This window comes from Anser brachyrhynchus (genome assembly GCF_964034855.1).
Source record: "Anser brachyrhynchus genome assembly, chromosome: 2".
NCBI classification, from domain to species: Eukaryota; Metazoa; Chordata; class Aves; order Anseriformes; family Anatidae; genus Anser; species Anser brachyrhynchus.
In genome coordinates this window covers 56,868,448-56,887,316 of record NC_137695.1, presented here as the reverse complement: position 1 = coordinate 56,887,316, position 18,869 = coordinate 56,868,448, and positions in this window count along the sequence as shown.

Here is an 18,869-nt window from a genome sequence, read left to right as displayed (position 1 = left end):
AATTGCTAAGTATCTGAGCAGGATATGGTAAAGAGAAGGGTAGAACCCAGGGTATTAGCTGCTTGATTTGATTTTGTAAGGACTATGGCAAAGATATGTTTTAAATCCTGTCAAACTCCAAGCCTCAGAAGTCAACGAGGCAGATTTCCCTTTGCAGAATTGTGCTGGGTAAGCCTGTTAGTCTCTAAATCCTTCAGTTTTTTCACAACAGGATATGGTAGGCAGGTTAGTGTTACTGGATTTTCTCAATTTCCAGATGTCTGCATATGTTTATTTAGAATCACAGAATCATTAAGGTTGGAAAAGACCTCCAAGATCATCTGGTTCAACCACCCCCTACCACCAATGTCACCCACTAAACCATGTCCCTAAGCACCACATCCAACCTTTCCTTGAACACCCCCAGGGAAGGTGACTCCACCACCTCCCTGGGCAACCCACTCCAATGCCTGACTGCTCTTTCTGAGAAGAAATGTCTCCTAATTTCCAGCATGAATCTTCCCTGACACAACTTGAGGCAATTCCTTCTAGTCCTGTCACTAGTTATCTGCAAGAAGACACTGACCCCCAGCTCCCCACAATTTCCCTTTACCAGCTGGATTTCAATCCATTCACCACCACTTGCTGGGCCCAGTCATCCAGCCAGTTTTTAACCCAGCAAAGTGTGTACCTGTCCAAGCCATGGGCTGCCAGCTTCTCCAGGAGAATACTGTGGGAGACTGCGCCAAAGGTCTTCCTGAAGTCTAGGCAGACTACATCAACAGCCTTTCCCTCATCATAGAAGGAGATGAGGTTGGTCAGGCAGGACTTCCATGAACACACGCTGGCTGGGCCTGATCCCCTGGCTGTCCCGCACATGCAGTGTGATTGCACTCAAGACAATTTGTTCCATAACCAATGAAGTAAATAAAGTAAAAGTGCTACTTTTTTATGTAAAGGATTTGTGGGAAAATATTTTTTACAGTTTAGAAAAAAAAAAAAGGGCTTAAATGTAATGCTTAATTACACAGGGTAATTAATCAAAAGATGATCAGAGGGCTGGAGCACCTCTCCTGTGAAGAAAGACTGAGAGACCTGGGGATATTCACACTGAAGAAGAGAAGGCTCAGGGGTGAGCTTTTTGCAACTTTTCAGTACTTAAAAGGGGCTTGTAAAAAAAGATGGAGGGGACTCTTTGCTCAATCAGATAATGACAGGACAATGTGGGAATGGTTTCAAACTAAAAGAAGGGAGATTTAGTTTAGAGGTTAGGAGGAAATTCTTCACTCAGAGGGTGGTGAGGCACTGGAACAGGTTGCCCAGAGAAGCTGTGGATGCCCCATCCCTGGAGGTGTTCAAGACCACGTTGGATGGGGCCCTGGGCAAACCTGACCTAGTGGGTGGTATCCTTGCCTAAGGCAGGGGGGTTGAAACTGGATGATCTTTGAGGTCCCTTCCAACCCAGGCCATTCTATGATTCCATGATTTTATGACCTGCAAAACGTGCTCAGCAGCAGGCAATTGCCAGGGAAGGGGCACAAGTCAGGAAAGAGAGGGACAGAAAAGGAGGGGAAGGGTGTCACCTAGGCACCAAGATGCATCACTAACTCGGCTTAGGAAGGAATATCATGTTTAGATTGGCCTTTTTGAAGTTCCCCCAGAGGAAACACTTCTGCTCTCCTTTGAAGCTAGTCTCGTTGGTAACACAGGAGCCTTGCAAAAGCAGGAAAATAAAAAGAAAGAAAAAAATGCCACAAGATACAAATACCTAGTCTGCTTGTTTAAATCTGCCTAGCTCTGTTGACACCGCTGCCCCTCACTCCAATTTTAATTCTGCCCTTGTGAGACTGCCAGCTTTCCTGGACTGTTTTTCCACGGAGCAGATGTGCCCCTAGAGAACAGGATTCGTCTCAGAATCACAGACTGCTTAGGGCTTGAAGGGACCTCTGGAGGCCATTTGGAGGGGGCAGATCTGGGCACAGTATTCCAAGTCCACCCTCACCAATGCTGAATAGAGAATAATCACCTTCCTTGACCTGGTGGTGATATTGTGCCTCATGCAGCCAAGAATACCTTTGGGCTCTTGGCAACAAGTATATATGTGCTGGATTTCTAAGACCCCTTCGTCAATGGCTGAATGACAGAAGCTGCAAACAGACCTCCATGATGCTGGGATACAACCAGAACCCATCCCATAACAGCGAAGGCTAGAGCCATCTTAGCACTGTTTAAATGATGCTGAGGAAAAGCCAGTTCAGGCCACCAGCAGGGCACTGCCACCCTCTTTGTAACAAGCAGAAGGTCAATAGGTTTCAAAGACTCCTAATAAAGCAAATTATTTGTCTGATGTTAGGGTTTTCGGTCCCAACAAGGCACTTTTTATAGCCCAGAACAGATTTCTACACCTCTTTCCATCTTTCCAGTTTTCTCACATCTGTAAAGTCCACAAAGAATCTTTTGCTCTCACACTGACACGAAGAAGAATTGCTCTGATGTATTGTAGCAAGTTGCAAAAAAATTGCATAGACTTTTTTTATTTTCTTTAACCCATTCTCCTCCCTCCTCCCCACCCTCCTCCTTCTGCTTCTTGTACAATTGATTTCAGGACCAAGCATGCAATAACAATTTGCTCACAGTATCACAGCAGGGTCTGTATTACTTAAGGGAAAGGGACTGAGTGAAAATCATGACAGATGTGATTGTACACCAGGATCACCCATCATTTTTCTGTCAAGTTGTCATCAGGGCTGCGTCAGGCAAGAGTGAGTCTTGCTTGGGAACTATAAATCAGGTAACAACATTTGGCTTTGGTCAAAGAAGCATTCAAATCCTAGTCTCTTTTCACGCTTCCAATTTACTCTTTTGAAATTATTAAATTACATTTACATTTGTTCATAATTTAGTATGGTGTTGTACCTAGCCCTAAGAAAATATTCTCTGAAGGACCGCTACAGCTTCATACAGTTCTGAACTGCTTCTAGGCAGATCTAGACATGCCTCATTTCTGGGCATGTCAAGCAGACATGGGCTTGAATTTGAGGTAAAAGAAGGGTAAAAGAGGTGTGATGTTATTGTGGCCTATTGCAAGTGTCATGCAAGTGTCTGGTGAAGAGAAGGCTGAGAGGGGATCTTATCAATGTGTATAAATATCTGAAGGGAGGGTGTCAAGAGGATGGAGCCAGACTCTTTTAAGTGGTCCCCAGCGACAGGATGAGAGGCAACAGGCACAAACTGAAGCACAGGAGGTTCCGGCTGAATATGAGAGGGCACTTCTTTCCTGTGAGGGTGACAGAGCACTGGAACAGGTTGCCCAGAAAGGCCTGTGAAGTCTCCTTCTCTGGAGATAGACAAAATCTGCCTGGATGCCATCCTGCACAATGTGCTCTAGGTGATCCTGCTTGGCGGGGAGTTTGGACCAGATGCTCTTCAGACTTCCATTCCAACCTCAACCATTCTGTGTTTTTGTGTGATTCTGTGATTAGCAGTGGTATTCAGAAAGAGGCAGAGGGAGAGGAAGAAAGGCAGCACAGATAATATAAGGGTGGCACTCATCACAGGGAGAACGGCAAACAGCTGGTAGGCAGAGAAAAGATGAGAATGGAAGGCAAAGTGGGTCTGCATGCAATCTAGGATGTGAGCAATCATCTCATTTCTAAAGGCAGCAAGGATGGGGTAAGTTCTTTCACACGGTTAGTCACCAACGGCCAGAGTTTGTGTAAAAGTAACAGAAACCGTTTTCCTGCATAGATGGCAGTGTAAGGTATTATCCAGTACCCAGAGGAGTGTGCGGTGCAATACAATAGGCAATAAAAAAGTTTAAAGAAGGACAGGGAGAATAGAATAGAAATGCAAAAATTTCTGGAGTCAGTTTAGAAACATTTAGGAGCTCTTGGAGGTGCCATTGGACACCACATACTCTCTAAACAGCAGCATATCTAGCACTACTGATAGATATTGTCACTAGGGAGTCAGCCTCAAAAAGCACGATCAGATTGCTCCCAATCTCACATCTTCCATTAATATTTCAATTTGCTGAAGAGGATGCCCTTGAGATCTATGACTGTACAGCAATGGCATTTTGGATTTCTGTCAGGAATTGCATTTTGTTACAGGAAGCTTAAGATAAATTTTAGGATAAAAATAATTCATTAAATCTGTTTTCAAAAAAAAAAACTAAATTGAAAATGATTTTACAAAGCTAGTAATCAAATCACCATCAGAGATGATGATTCTAATAGCAACTCATTATTATCTTTTGCACACTGACTTTGACCTGGGATAAAGACTAACTTTTTTCCCCCAAAACCCTCCACGCGTCAGTAAGGAGGAAAGAAGGCAATGCTGGTATATAAAATATACTGGCTAACAACTCTTTTCAGTTGTTTTACATCTCTGTAAATCACACCACAGGTGTAAAAACCATAGATTCAAATTGTCAACAGAAACTTGAAGCGTACTCTTTGCTTATAAACAATTGTTATGAATCTTTTTTTTTTTTTCCCCAAAATATTTCCTGCTGTACAACAGAACATCTGATTTTGAGCATTTATGACTGTAACTCCCTGACACGGGTCTGAGTAAAATGAGAAGCAGAGTTAGTTATTCCCTTTCCACACAATAGCAATATTGAGATCATCTTGTACACACTGAATATTCATTCACTTGCAAATGACTGGTGTGTCTATTAAACCACATGACAATCTTTGCCTTCCCCAGCACAGGCACAGTGTGGCTGTCATCCTGATATCACTGACGTGATCTGATGTGCATAAAGGATTTGCTGTAATGCTGAGTGTGTCAGATTATGCCACCAACAAGTCGTTGGTTTTCCTTAACCATGTCACACAAACATTCGATCGCTGCATGACTAAGCAGCAGTTCCTAGACAAGTTTCACAACTTCAACAACAGAGACAAAATTAAATTGGGCTGGCCATCTGTTCTCTTGATTTACTAGTGGCTGCGACAGTGCATTGGCTAAGCATCTCTGTGTGACGAGGACCTCAGCAGAGTCAAAAGGTATTCTCACAGATGGAGCTGACAGTCCCTCCAGATTGCTGTGAATCCAGAAAAGCTCCTTGAAAAAGAATTTCACAAATGCAAATTTAAAAATTATAGTTAATAAATAAATAAGTAAATCCAGGCAAAAACAACACCTGGTTTATTTTTCCAGCTGCGTGTGAATTCTAACAAATGCAGAGCTCTGGTATGAGCTGTTGAGAACAAGGGCTGAATTTTGGTGCTTTCTTGGGCCTAAGCAAAACCCCAGTGAGGTCCCTTTTGAGCTTGGTGTCCATTTGCAGAATTGCTCAGCCTGGCCAGAATATGCTTCCAGGAGAATCCCAGTGCAGAAATGGAAAGGGCTTGTCATGCTGGGCTAGCCCATGACTGCATGAAGGTCAGACCCTCCATCCAGAAACCATAGCTCCAAGATTTATGTGATTATGGGCTATAAGTATACAACTGAAGATGAACATGAACTTCAAGCTGACAATTTCTCTCAAAGTAGAGAAAAGCAATATCTGCTAACACTGTGAATGCAGGGAGGAAAAGACTTCATTCTGGCAGCATCTGTAGGAGAAGCCAGACAGGAAGATAAAACCGGAGACAGGAAAGAAAAGACCAAGCAGAGATACAGGTCTGGTCCACACAGTCCTTGTGTGAGTTTGTGCTTATTCCTGAAAACATTTCCCTCTTAAAAAAAAAAAAAATATATATATATATATATATAGGAGAAAAATTATCATCTCAGGCCATTATTATATTGGGAACATGTTAGGGAGAATCTGTAAGAAATGCTGCTTCTTGTGTTGGCACTAGATATTTTCATCTGTACAAGTCACTAAGTAGTCTTGAAAGATGTTGTTGGAAGGCAAGCTGGAGAAAGCAGATTTAAAAAAAAAATAAAAATGCAGAATTAAAAAGAGGGATGGGAAAATTGGAAACAGTGTTGTGAAACCCCAAACCCTGGAAATTCTAGATTAGAATTTGTCTTCACTCTATTTCTTAGTTTTGTTGTTTGTTCTTTTTTTTTAATTATTATTATTATTAAGGCATCTAAGTCAAACTTCAAATAAATGGGATTTCCTGGTGTGAATATTTTGTTGAGACCCCAATATTTACGTGTGTGCAAGTGTGTCTGTTTGTATTAATATAAAAATTATTTAGAGCAAGTTAATCCAAAGAGTGCCATTTACTGCTTTTAAGAACGAGTAACACATTCAGCAAAGTTGTTTGCTGGACGTGGTTTCCTGCATGAAGTTGTTTTTGTGGTATGAGGAATTGAGGTATCTCAGACTGTTTTCATTCCTTCTTGGAACTAAACCAAAGCTGGCTGCAGGGACCAGCAGTCCCAGCATCACTGCAGCTCTTCTCTCAGCAAATTGAAAATGATTGTTTGATTTTTTTTCCTTAGGTTAGTATTGAGTTCACCATCACAAGGCAAGTTTAAAATGTCACTGGTGCATCTTTTATGTCTGTGCTCTTATGTCATCCACCAGCGTGGCCTTCTGAAAGCATGGATGTGAGAGGAAAGACTTCAGCATTGCTGTTTGGTGTGCTGCTCAAATAGCAGTCTGTACTCAAGCAAAAAGACCATAAATTGCCTCTCTGCCCCTATCATTCTTCGTTGGTCACTCACAGCTCTGAAGCTTGTCACAGAATCATTATGTGTCTTATCAAATTCTCTTTGTTGGAAAAATATCTACTGGTGCTTCCAGAGTGTTTCAGCAAAGCTGATGTTGCCTATCTGCAAATAACAAATTGAAACAAGTATAGATGTATATCTTAAGATATCAGTTTATATGTTAAAGCCCAGTAATCTGAGTGGATTTCTGTGGGCAGAATTTTTTACAGAATAGCTCAAGATGGGCGGTGAGAGACTTCTCATCTGGCCCTAGTATTCCATAAATAAGTGTTAGACATCTCCTGTTGCAACTGTGATCGTGAACTACATGCATGACACATTCTACATCCGCATGTCATAGAATATAGAATACCCTGGTTGAAAGGGACCCACAAGGATCATCGAGTCCAACACCTGGGTCCTCAGAAGACCACCCAAAAATCAGGCCATGTGTCTGAGAGCATTGTCCCTGGGGAGTCTGTTTCAGTGCTCAACCACCCTCTCAGTGAAGAACCTTTTCCTGACACCCAACCTGAACCTCCCCTGTAGTAACTTCAAGACATTCACTCAGGTCCTATCGCTGGTCACCAGAGAGAAGAGCTCAGCAAAGTAGGGAGTTGCTGACATATACTTCCAGTAATGAAAAGGAAATCTTTGTATGCTGCCTGAGGAAAACACCCTGAAGAGGTATCTTAAAAATGTCCAATATACCCCTAACTGGAAAGCTTAAATTACTGTTTGATGAATCAGCACATATTTCCTCTGTTAGATGAAATGGCTTCTTCTCTAGACAAAATAGATTTCATATAGTCACTCTTAGGTTAGCAATTGTTGAAAACTAAGCTAAATACCAGACATACTGGAAATAGATACTGATGTTAACTATATTCCTTATCAAAAAGGGGCAGGAAGGAAACCTCTTTGGAGTAGACAGCAGTTTGCATTGAAAATGTTTTCTGAGTAAATAGACTTCCTTCAAAAGTCTCCACTTCCAATAAAAGTTTTGAGCATTTGTCACTGAAAACCCCTGGGGAAAAAATTCACAGATTCACAGATTCACAGATTTTTCTAGGTTGGAAGAGACCTCAAGATCATCGAGTCCAACCTCCGACCTAACACTAAGTACTCCACTAAACCATATCCCTAAGCTCTACATCTAAACGTCTTTTAAAGACCTCCAGGGATGGTGACTCCACCACCTCCCTGGGCAGCCCGTTCCAATGCTTAATAACCCTTTCGGTAAAGAAGTACTTCCTAACATCCAACCTAAAACTCCCCTGTCGCAACTTTTGCCCATTCCCCCTCGTCCTGTCACCAGGCACGTGGGAGAATAGACCAACCCCCACCTCTCTACAGCCTCCTTTCAGGTAACTGTAGAGAGCGATGAGGTCGCCCCTGAGCCTCCTCTTCTCCAGGCTGAACAAGCCCAGCTCCCTCAGCCGCTCCTCGTAAGACTTGTTCTCCAGACCCCTCACAAGCTTGGTCGCCCTTCTCTGGACTCGCTCGAGCACGTCCATGTCCTTCCTGTAGCGAGGGGCCCAAAACTGAACACAGTACTCGAGGTGCGGCCTCACCAGAGCCGAGTACAGGGGCACAATCACCTCCCTCGACCTGCTGGCCACACTGCTTCTTATACAGGCCAGGATGCCGTTGGCCTTCTTGGCCACCTGGGCACACTGCTAGCTCATATTCAGCCGACTATCCACCAATACTCCCAGGTCCTTCTCGGCCAGGCAGCTTTCCAGCCACTCATCTCCCAGCCTGTAGCTCTGCTTGGGGTTGTTGCAGCCCAGGTGCAGGACCCGGCACTTGGCCTTGTTGAACTTCATGCAGTTGACCTCAGCCCATCGCTCCAGCCTATGCAGATCCTCCTGCAGAGCCTTCCTGCCCTCGAGCAGATCGACACACGCACTTAGCTTGGTGTCATCTGCAAACTTACTGAGGGTGCACTGGACGCCCTCATCCAGATCATCAATAAAGATATTAAAGAGGACCGGCCCCAGTACCGAGCCCTGGGGGACTCCACTAGTGACCGGCCTCCAACCAGATTTGACTCCATTCACCACAACTCTCTGGGCCCGGCCATCCAGCCAGTTTCTAACCCAGCGAAGCGTACGCCAGTCCAAGCCCCGAGCAGCCAGTTTCTCGAGGAGAATGTTGTGGGGAACGGTGTCAAAAGCCTTACTGAGGTCAAGGTAGACCACGTCCACAGCCTTTCCCTCATCCACCAAGCGCGTCACTTGGTCATAGAAGGAGATCAGGTTCGTCAAGCAGGACCTGCCTTTCATAAACCCATGCTGACTGGGCCTGATCGCCTGCTTGCCCTGCAAGTGCCGCGTGATGACCCTCAAGATGATCTGCTCCATGAGCTTCCCCGGCACTGAGGTCAAACTGACAGGCCTATAGTTCCCCGGGTCTGCCCTGCGGCCCTTCTTATAGATAGGCGTCACATTGGCTAGCCGCCAGTCAACCGGGACCTCCCCCGATAGCCAGGACTGCCGATAAATGATGGAAAGCGGCTCGGCCAGCTCCTCCGCCAGTTCTCTCAGTACCCTCGGGTGGATCCCATCCGGCCCCATCGACTTGCGCACATCCAAGCTCCGTAGCAGGTCGCCAACCATTTCCTCATGGATAGTGAAGGCCACATCCAGCTCCCCATCCCCTTCCACCAGCTCAGGGCACTGGGTGTCCGGAGAACAACCGGTATTGCCGCTAAAGACTGAGGCAAAGGCGGCATTAAGCACCTCAGCCTTTTCCTCATCCTTAGTAACTAGGTTTCCCCTCGCATCCAGTAAAGGATGGAAATTCTCCCTAGTCCTCCGTTTCGCGTTGATGTATTTGTAAAAGGATTTTTTGTTGTCTTTAACGGCAGTAGCCAGGTTGAGCTCCAGATGAGCTTTGGCCTTTCTAATTTTCTCCCTGCACAGCCTCGCTACATCCTTGTAGTCCTCCTCAGTGGCCCGCCCTTTTTTCCAAAGATTATAAACCCTCTTTTTTCTGCTAAGCTCCAGCCGCAACTCTCTGTTGAGCCAGGCCGGTCTTCTTCCACGCCGGCTCATCTTTGGGCACGTGGGGACGGACCGCTCCTGTGCCATCACGATTTCCTTCTTGAGGAGTGCCCAGCCTTCCTGGACTCCTCTGCCCTTCAGAACCGCCTCCCAAGGGACTCGGCCAACCAGCGTCCTGAGCAGCTCAAAGTCAGCCCTCCGGAAGTCCAAGACAGCAGCTTTACTGGTCCCCTTCCTGGCCTCGCCAAGAATAGAGAACTCTACCATTTCGTGGTCACTCTGCCCCAGACAGCTTCCGACCACCACATCTCCCACCAGTCCTTCTCTGTTTGTGAAGAGAAGGTCTAGCGGGGCACCACCCCTGGTAGGTTCACTGACCAGCTGCGTCAGGAAGCTATCTCCCACGCTCTCCAGAAACCTCCTAGACTGCTTTCTCTGTGCCGTGTTGTGTTTCCAGGATATGTCCGGGAAGTTGAAGTCCCCCACGAGGACAAGCGCCGACGATTTTGCAACTTCTGTCAGTTGCCTATAAAAACTCCTCATCCGTCTCCTCATCCTGGTTCGGCGGTCTATAACAGACCCCCACCAGGATGCTAGCCTTGCCGGCCTTCCCACGGATCCTAACCCACAGGGATTCAACCTTATCATTCCCAGCCTGGAGTTCTACAACATCGAAAGATTCTCTAATGTAGAGAGCCAAAATGTAACAAAAACTAATGTAGAGAGCCAAAATGTAACAAAAGTCCACAGTCATTTGCACAGGAATACAAAACATCACCTGATTTAGCATTACACTAATGAGAACTTCTTGTGGTGCTCAGCAGGCCAGGTAACTTGAGTACCTGTGCATTGGGCTTGGAACAACCAATCCCAGTCAGTTCCAACTGGTGAGTTGTTGCAATTTCTGTTCCAACCAAAAGAACAGTTTCCAGCTCTTCTTTTGGGAAATGGGACTTCCATATTCCTAGGGACCCCAGCAAAGTAACAGTGCACTGTGGAGAAGGCCCCTAAGCCTGGCACAGTGACCACCTGGGAAACACAAGTATCTCAACTGTGTGGTGGCTTTGCTGGGCTACTGGAGAAAGGCACAGGGGAGGTGGCAGCAGGTTACAAGACCTTCCTTTGCCTTTCCTCTTCGCTTCTTGTTTTGGTTCCCAACATATAATTTCATCTCCACGCCACAGCAAGGTAACGGACCATCACCCTGATCATTTGCTGTGCACCAAGAAGACACAGTCCATATTTTTATGAGCAATGCAATGGTCTCCAGGTTGTTTACTTACCACATCTGCTGTCTGGCAAGCCACTGGAGCATGCCAGGTTGTCCTTTGGAGTAAATCAGGTACTATGAAGAGGTAAAAAGGAGCAAATATAAAGTCAGGTAAGAAGGAGCACCTAAGCAGATCAAATGGTTGGTTTCAGTCAAATGGTTGCAATTAACTGAAGTAACATGCCAGCCGAAGAGATAAAGGAACTTTAGCTCTCTGCAGGTAGCTGCCTGCAAGTAACAGCAATCAAGGCAGCAAATAGTGAGACGTAGATGCAATAAGTACAGGAGGAAAGGTGCAGCAAGGCTTGAACTTTGGTCTAGACAAAAACTGTTCCTTCAGCTTTTCCTGTAAAATAAAACATTTCAGCATTTCAGGAACACTAAAAATCCCCATTTGGTCAAGAACTAGGGGTTACTGTGTACACCAAAAGATTAGATGTTACTTTGGTGTTTCTGTGTGATTACAGGCCTATGTGAACAGTAGTGGGAAATTTAAACAAACAGGAGTAGTGCTGGGAGAATGGGACATCTGATGGCGTGGTCATATGTACAGAAGTCTTATTTACAGGAAAAGGAGATGAAGCACCTTCTTTCCAAGTCAAAAGTCCCCATCCCAATTTCTAGACTTGCTTGCAGTCCCTTGCTACCACTCAGGCTTGGTGTATAAGGCTGGTTGTTGGTGTGGGGTACGAGGACACATGGACACTTGCCAGTGCGGCTTTCCCACAGACCTCTCTGTGAACCTTACCCAAGCACTGTTTTTCTGCTAGAAGCGCACAGAAGCACAAACACCACCTGTCCCGCCTTAGGATTTGTGGTGCTGGCAGGCAGCATGTCCCTTTTGTGGGGACAGAAAAACTTTTGCCAAAGTGTGTGATAAGCTAAGGAGGAATGTTAAAACACAGCAAACTACAGTCATCTCTAAAGGAGGCTCAGACACTTCTGGGGGAATTTAAGAGACTTTTCTAGCAGAGAGAAGGTCATTTTTTTCCTTCCGTATTAAGATTGTCTGAAGAGGTCTCATAAAGACAGACAATTCAGGTTGTCGGGAAACTACAAGAGTTTTTGCAGATGTTGACAGTACAAAAACTTGGCATTTGCATACACAGAAGCACATAGAAGCTTGTGAAGGTGCTTTTTTGTTTTGATTTTTTTTTCATCTTTTTTTTTTCTGCTTACACCCACAACATCCACAATTTGAAAAGGAGAAAACAGTTCCCCCAGGATTACACCATAATGATTCATTCTAGCAACTATCCCCCGCAGCACAGAGCATTGCTTTATTGCTTGTGGTATATTGACACACGATGGTGGGAAAGGAAGTTGCAGCCTAGCAGGTGAATGCAGAGTCTTGACTGAAATGTTACACTCAGTGGAAGCCGACAACAGGAGGAAGAACTGCATGGAAGCAAAAAGAAATCTTGTGCCCTTCAGATATTATTTTCTAAAGGGGTAATTTGGCATTTTGTATGCTCTGTTCACAGCAGTGCAGAGAGGTTTAGAGGCCACCAGCATTTGTGGATGGAGTTCCCACCATGTTATCTCCCAGTCCCAAGGGCACTCAACATCTAAATCACAGAAAGAAGCCTGTAGCAGCGGGGAAGCAGAGGAGGGACCTCTTGAGGAAGCAAACACTTCTATGAACCATCTACAAATGACAGATGAACCTTTAACTGCTGTTCTGCACACATATGTTGATTGAGCTGCTGGATGTTTATCACAAAATGCAAGATTCACTGCTTTCAGTTATCCTGAGGGCACTAAAGCTTTACTTGCCCCTTTTGGCTTTGAAAGACATCCTGCCTGTCTCCTCATAGAGGCTGTTGGCTCTGAATTCTTTAGATCACCACAGACTGAGCAAATCAAAGTTGCAGCTGACTCTTAATTTTCCTAATGGCCATGTAGATGAATACACCAATCAGGTGTCTTTAGACATGCTCTGGTGGCCTTCTGAGAATAACACCAACGATCTATGGTGTGCTATCTTACAAATACACACAAATCATCACAACCACTGTTTGACCATCAGGTTTTCCCTGACCCAGCTGACAGCCAGCTGTTGCAAGGTGACCAGGGCATGCCTGCCAGGCATAGCACAGCAGGGTGGAGCAGGGACGCACTTTTATCTCCCACTTCCTGGGCATAGATTCTCTGCTGATCTGCTTGTCACCCTTCTGGAGTAAAAGTGTTTCAGCTATGTTCAAAATATTGAAAAATTAAAGCCATAAGATAATGTTCAGGACTATTGCATATACAAATCCAGTGGTTTTTTCCAGTCTATTTCCTTTCTTCTTACTAATGTGGTTTGTGTATCTGGCATTGAAAGGTTTTGTTCCTGAGTTTTCTGGGTGATCTTAGAGTCAAACAAAGCATGGGATCCCAGTCCTAGTCCTTACCTCTCTGAATGCTTTTGCACCAAACCACAATAAAAATTACATCATGCCTAAAGTTAGCAAGGGAGGAAGCATTAGCATGGAAGAGAAGGCCTGGATTAAAGAATGATGGAAAGTGCAAGAGGCATTAACCTTCAGGGGAGCAATATGGTCTGGCAAATAAACAGTAAGTTTGTCATCAAAGATAGGGGATCCCAAGCCAAGTTAGAGAGTCAAAAAAGATAGGTACTAAGGGATGTAGACTAGAAAATGGTCACAACATACCTATAATTTTTTTAGGAAAGGCTGGATGATTTTATCCTATTGTCTTCTTAATTTTTAACATCATTTAAAAATAAATAAATAAACAGATTTTTAAAATCTTATTCACTTTATTATTTACTTTTAAAAACATTGCATAGCCACTTTCTTTTTTATTCTTTTTTATTCCTGTTTTTTTTTTTTCCATAAAGACAAAAAAATCTTTTGGGTTGTTAAATATTTCTGTTAAACAGTACACCCACAAAAGAATCAGCTTGGACTTCTTCCACTGGATAAAGATTAACAAGAACATAATCCAATATGAGTTGCTTTTATATGTTTTATATGTTTTCTTGCCAATAGCCATGTTAGATTTTTCAGCCCAGAAATTGGGCTGGAGTATACACAAATGGAAAGGTTAGAAATTCTGGCAACATGGGATGGGAAATATCACATCACTCTCTTTCACATCATCAACCAAGGTTTCTGAAACCATAAATCTATAAAGAAATGCCTCTTTTCGTCTGATTTTATGTTACTTCCAGCTTTCATCTTCCTACCCTTACCTTTCCTATTCCCCTTTTTACCCCCAGGGCAGTGTGTGTAGACTAGATGTAAACACAGATAAACTGGTTAACAGTGTCAGTCAAATCATAAGGCACATCCACATGACGCAGGGAGGTATGAAACCATCCGCCCCATTGTGCTTGTGAAATGCTGGCTGTGACTTTAGATATTTGCAGCCTTGAGTTGGCTTGTACAAACTACTGACACCTGTACTGCTGGGTCTTCATGTTCAAAACACAGGCGACAGTCAAGTGAAATGTGCCCAAGCCCCTTTTCTTTGCTTTTCCTTTTTTTTTTTTTTCTCTTCTTCATACCTACTTCTTCTAAAATACCTCTAAGAAAAACAAAATTGAAACCAATGAAAGAGAACTGGGTACATCTGAAACAACTCTGCACGATCATCATGTAGAAGGTATCTTAATAGCTGTCCTGTCCATGCTGATCACACAGCTTACATGCACTTTCAGACATGAAAGGTCTGATCAGTTTATACAGCCACCTAGCATGCCAGGACCCTCAGATTTATTGAGTTTGGTGTTTGACCTCTGGGCTTTTTATTCATACACAGCTTACATGGAGAACAAAAGACGTACATCCTTGAGACTGCATTGATGAGTAGATTGGTATTAGAGGCGTGTCTCATCAACAGGCAAGACAGAGGCAGCACTGAAGTAAGGGGCTTGGTTAGGTGCTTTTTTGAGTTTTTATGGTAACCACCCCAACACCATACCCTGAGCATTTAAACTGATTTTGCTCTGAAAGAGTCATCAGTAATTCCATGAAAAAGAAATATCTTTTGATGTGGTATCAGTTAAAATATGTTTCAGAAATTACAGTGCTAAACAGCTACTGTATTAGGAAGAAATACCAAGTTCAGTTTGTCCTTCCCCCCTCGTCCTCCTCCTCAGAAAGGAATTATATCAAGTATTGCAGTGCTGCCACAGCCCCCAGCCCACCCTGTTCCTAAGTCCATCACAGCAAAGTTTTAGTTTCAAATTGATCTCATTGAGCAGGTCACTAAACACAAAGTATGCTTGCTATCTTTTCTCCTCTGTAGCCAGAGAAACTTGGACAAAATTAAGCAGCAAGCAAGCAAATCCCCTGGTACTTTGGTGGCTATGGAAAGGAGAGGTTTCTGCATAGTACTGCCAAGTTACAGTCTCAGTTTGACTTTAAATGAACTTCATTTTACCATAGCAAGGTTGCAGACCAAAGTAGATGCGGTAGGCAAGAACCACTGCAGGTGACTTGTGAGACTGATCAGAGTATTTAACTCAGTGATGTGGAAATGCACCTACAGCTCCTCACTTCCTTATGTAGTGGGATTTCTCAAAGGACTGGTTGAACTGGTTGCAATGGCTGCTTTATGTAAGCAGAACAGTGAGAATTACTTACTGTAATGCTGAAAATTCACCCCAAAGTGTGGATTTACCCTGTGCCTGACCACATAAAAGGAGCCCTTTTTCAGTAACAGTTCTGCTCAAAGAGTGTGTTCAAGCACATCTACTGACTTTAACAACAAGGTTCAGATAGATGGTAACTTTCTCCTACACCTCCTCAAAAAAGTTGCAAGGGATTTCCCAAGTGCAGGTTCAGCCAGGGTGTGTGCAAAGCTAACAAAGGGAGCAAAGGTGTCTGGGTTTATCTGAGGGCTTATTTTGGTCGAGCATGGCATTAACAATAAAAATAAATAAATAAATAAATAACATGATAAGAGTGTAAGAATGCAGTCAGAGTTCAGTGTCCTTGGCTAAGCACACAGGACTGAGTTAAAAGTACATCCTTACAAAATGGCAGAAGGTAAATACATCAGACTCAGCATTTTAATAATTTAATAACTATGATAATTTGATAATTTTAGAGTATCAAAGTCATCCAGAACTTACAGGTTGTGTTACAGATAGCATCACCACTGGCTAGGTGACCTGGGACTCAGGGGATCAGACTCCCATACAAGTGGAAGTTCTTAAAGATTAAACTCGAAGCCTGCTGCTGTACAGATACTTATATTTTAAGGTGTAGAGATAATCATTAAAATCTGTAATGAAGTTATTCTTCAATACCAAATTTCCAAAGTTTGTAAATTATTTCAAATTATGCAAGTTTAGACAAGTGCAGTGCAATGTCTTTGTACAAATCTTTATAATCCATCAGGAGATATTCTTGTCATCTCATGAACTAAATATTTTGCTGTGATATGTGGATTTAGTCGAAGAATAAATTATTGAGCAGACGTAATGGGTGAATGACCTTTTTGTTATTCACTACACAGTAATTTAGAAACTGTAGCTCCTACTAAATTCAGTTATTTCACCTGCAGCTTTTAACTAAGCATAGTCTTTAATGGTGACATACTTCTCTTACATTCAAATGACTCTCCCTCTGTCCTAGAAGAATTAAGAGAATTTACAGGATGCAGGTTAAGCGCTAGTTGGGCATGTCATCTACATTAAAATCGGGTAGTATAAACTGCAGACAAACAGCTAATAAGATGCAGAAAAAAAAATGTTTTAGCTCTCACATATGCACTGGTTCATCCCTGAATATTTTTAACTGTCTTTGGAGGGTTTTTTGTTTTTTTTTTTTTTTCCCCAGTTATACCACTAATACAGACATGTGAGTTTAGCATTAAAGTTTAATTAGCAGTATTTTTTATTATTATTACTGACAGCATTAGTAACATAATTTTCCCTACTGTTATTCATTATAAATGCACAGCTGAATTCCTGGTTATTGCACCAAAAATTCTGAGCAGTCATTATGTAAAGTTACAAGCACTACTAGGAAAATGCTGACTTGGATTAGAGTGATATCTCCATAGAGTAAACCAGGACCAATTATGTAATTAAAAATGCTTATATACATTTATCTCTCTTAATACTTTCTAACTGTTTTTCTATACTTATAGATGTTCAGAAATGTATAGGATCTATTCTTTTATTGTGGTTCCTGCAAAACACTCCTTCTGTTACCAGTATGGACTCTCTGAGGATTTAAGTGCTTTTCTGTTCTGGTCAAACTGACTTCATGATAGTTACAGAACCACAGTCACTGCTACAACAGACACAGGTGCAGCAGGAGTTGTCACTGTGGGAACTGGTTACAAGTGAAAGGAAAAGAAAAAAAAAAAATTAAATTGAAGACAAGATCTAAAGCACAAAAGTAACTTTCTTTCTGCCTTTCAAGGAACTGCAAGGATATTGTGTCCTGGCAACTGGTTGGGAGTGCTTTTTCCTTCTGTCAGTTCTGTAAAGACAACTTCCATGTAAATTGTTCCTTTTAGGCTGAAAAGACAGGCCAGTGTAGAAGGAATCGGGTTGTTAAAACAATTCAATGAAATTTCAGAAAAGGTTAAAAAAAAAAAAAGGAGAATCCTCTCTGCAACTTTTATTTAAACTTCATACACAATGCATGTGAGAACCCCTGGGGAAAATACCTTGGTATTTAACCCACAATTTTATGGCTATTAAACTAATATGTGGTAGGCTTAATAAGTAACATTAGCACATGATAAGCCCATGAGAGCCCCAAGAGCTACTGGAAGCAAGCAAGCAAGCAAGCATTTTTGCAGTATTTTTACAGAAGGGTTGCTAGTTTATACATGAGGTGCTCCTGGCACTCACACAGCTTTGAGCTAATCTGTGGCATGCCTAAACTCAATCAATGCCTAAGCTGCAACTCGTGAGGCTCTCTCATCATCTTGGCTTCTGCAGTTCAGTTGTACAGCCACTTATACTATAACAACACTGAGCAGTTTTGAAGCATATTTTGGCCTATATCCCACTGAAAGTCAAAGGGCTGTGCATGCTGCTGACAGAACTAGATATTAGGCTTGCCTACACACACGGTATCCTAACAGCATGGTGCATCTGGGAGCCATTGCACCTTATATATACTGCCCAGTTAATGTATTAAACTGGGAAGCCAGGTAATATATTCTTTTGCTAAATGAAATCCTAAGAGATGAGGAGGGTAGAGTGTGTAGTGCATGGAAGATGCTAAAAGTCTCAAAGAAAAAGTCACTGGAACTCTGTAATGTGATCAAAGCAGAGTATTTATCCCTATTTCTGTTCTGTACAATGGCTTCATTATTTTGGCTAAAACTAAAACACTCTCTTTCTGTAAATGCTTTTGTAAGTGTATGTATTGTGTGCTTGTGTGTATGTCTGCATATGTAGATACAGACATGTATGTTTTCATGTGTATACTTGTGTGAGAGTAGGTGTGCACGTTCACAAATGCATATGCATGTATAAAAATAGGTATGTACAAAATGTGGACATAAAATGGGCAGTTTGGGTCAGTTATTTGTAAGTAGCTGATCTCCTAACTAGAGGTAATGGGCAACCTTCATCAGCAAGGAAATAATCAGTGCTTTGTGAGACACTGTTCTCGAGGCTGCAATATTTGTGTTACAGACCAACAAAACCAGCTGTCACTCTGGCAGAAATTACAATATTGGCAAGTTATCAATATGGTGATAGGCGCTTCATATATACAAATATATATATTTATATATAAGCTGGGTCTGCTGCCCACTTTCAGAGGTTACACACACTTTTGGTTCTTTTGACACAGTCAAGTTTTGCTTTTAAACTTGTCAGGAATATCTTAAGCAAGCACTTCACATCAGACCTATTGCTAACCAGACTACTCTTAAGCTGCTGCCGATCACATCTGTTTGCCACTATACGGCCAGCCCCGTACAAAACACGGCCCTGTGCTAAAAAACGGTTAAGGAGGGGGGGGAACTCAGGTATACCACTTATTGCTTTGCCCAGCAGGCAG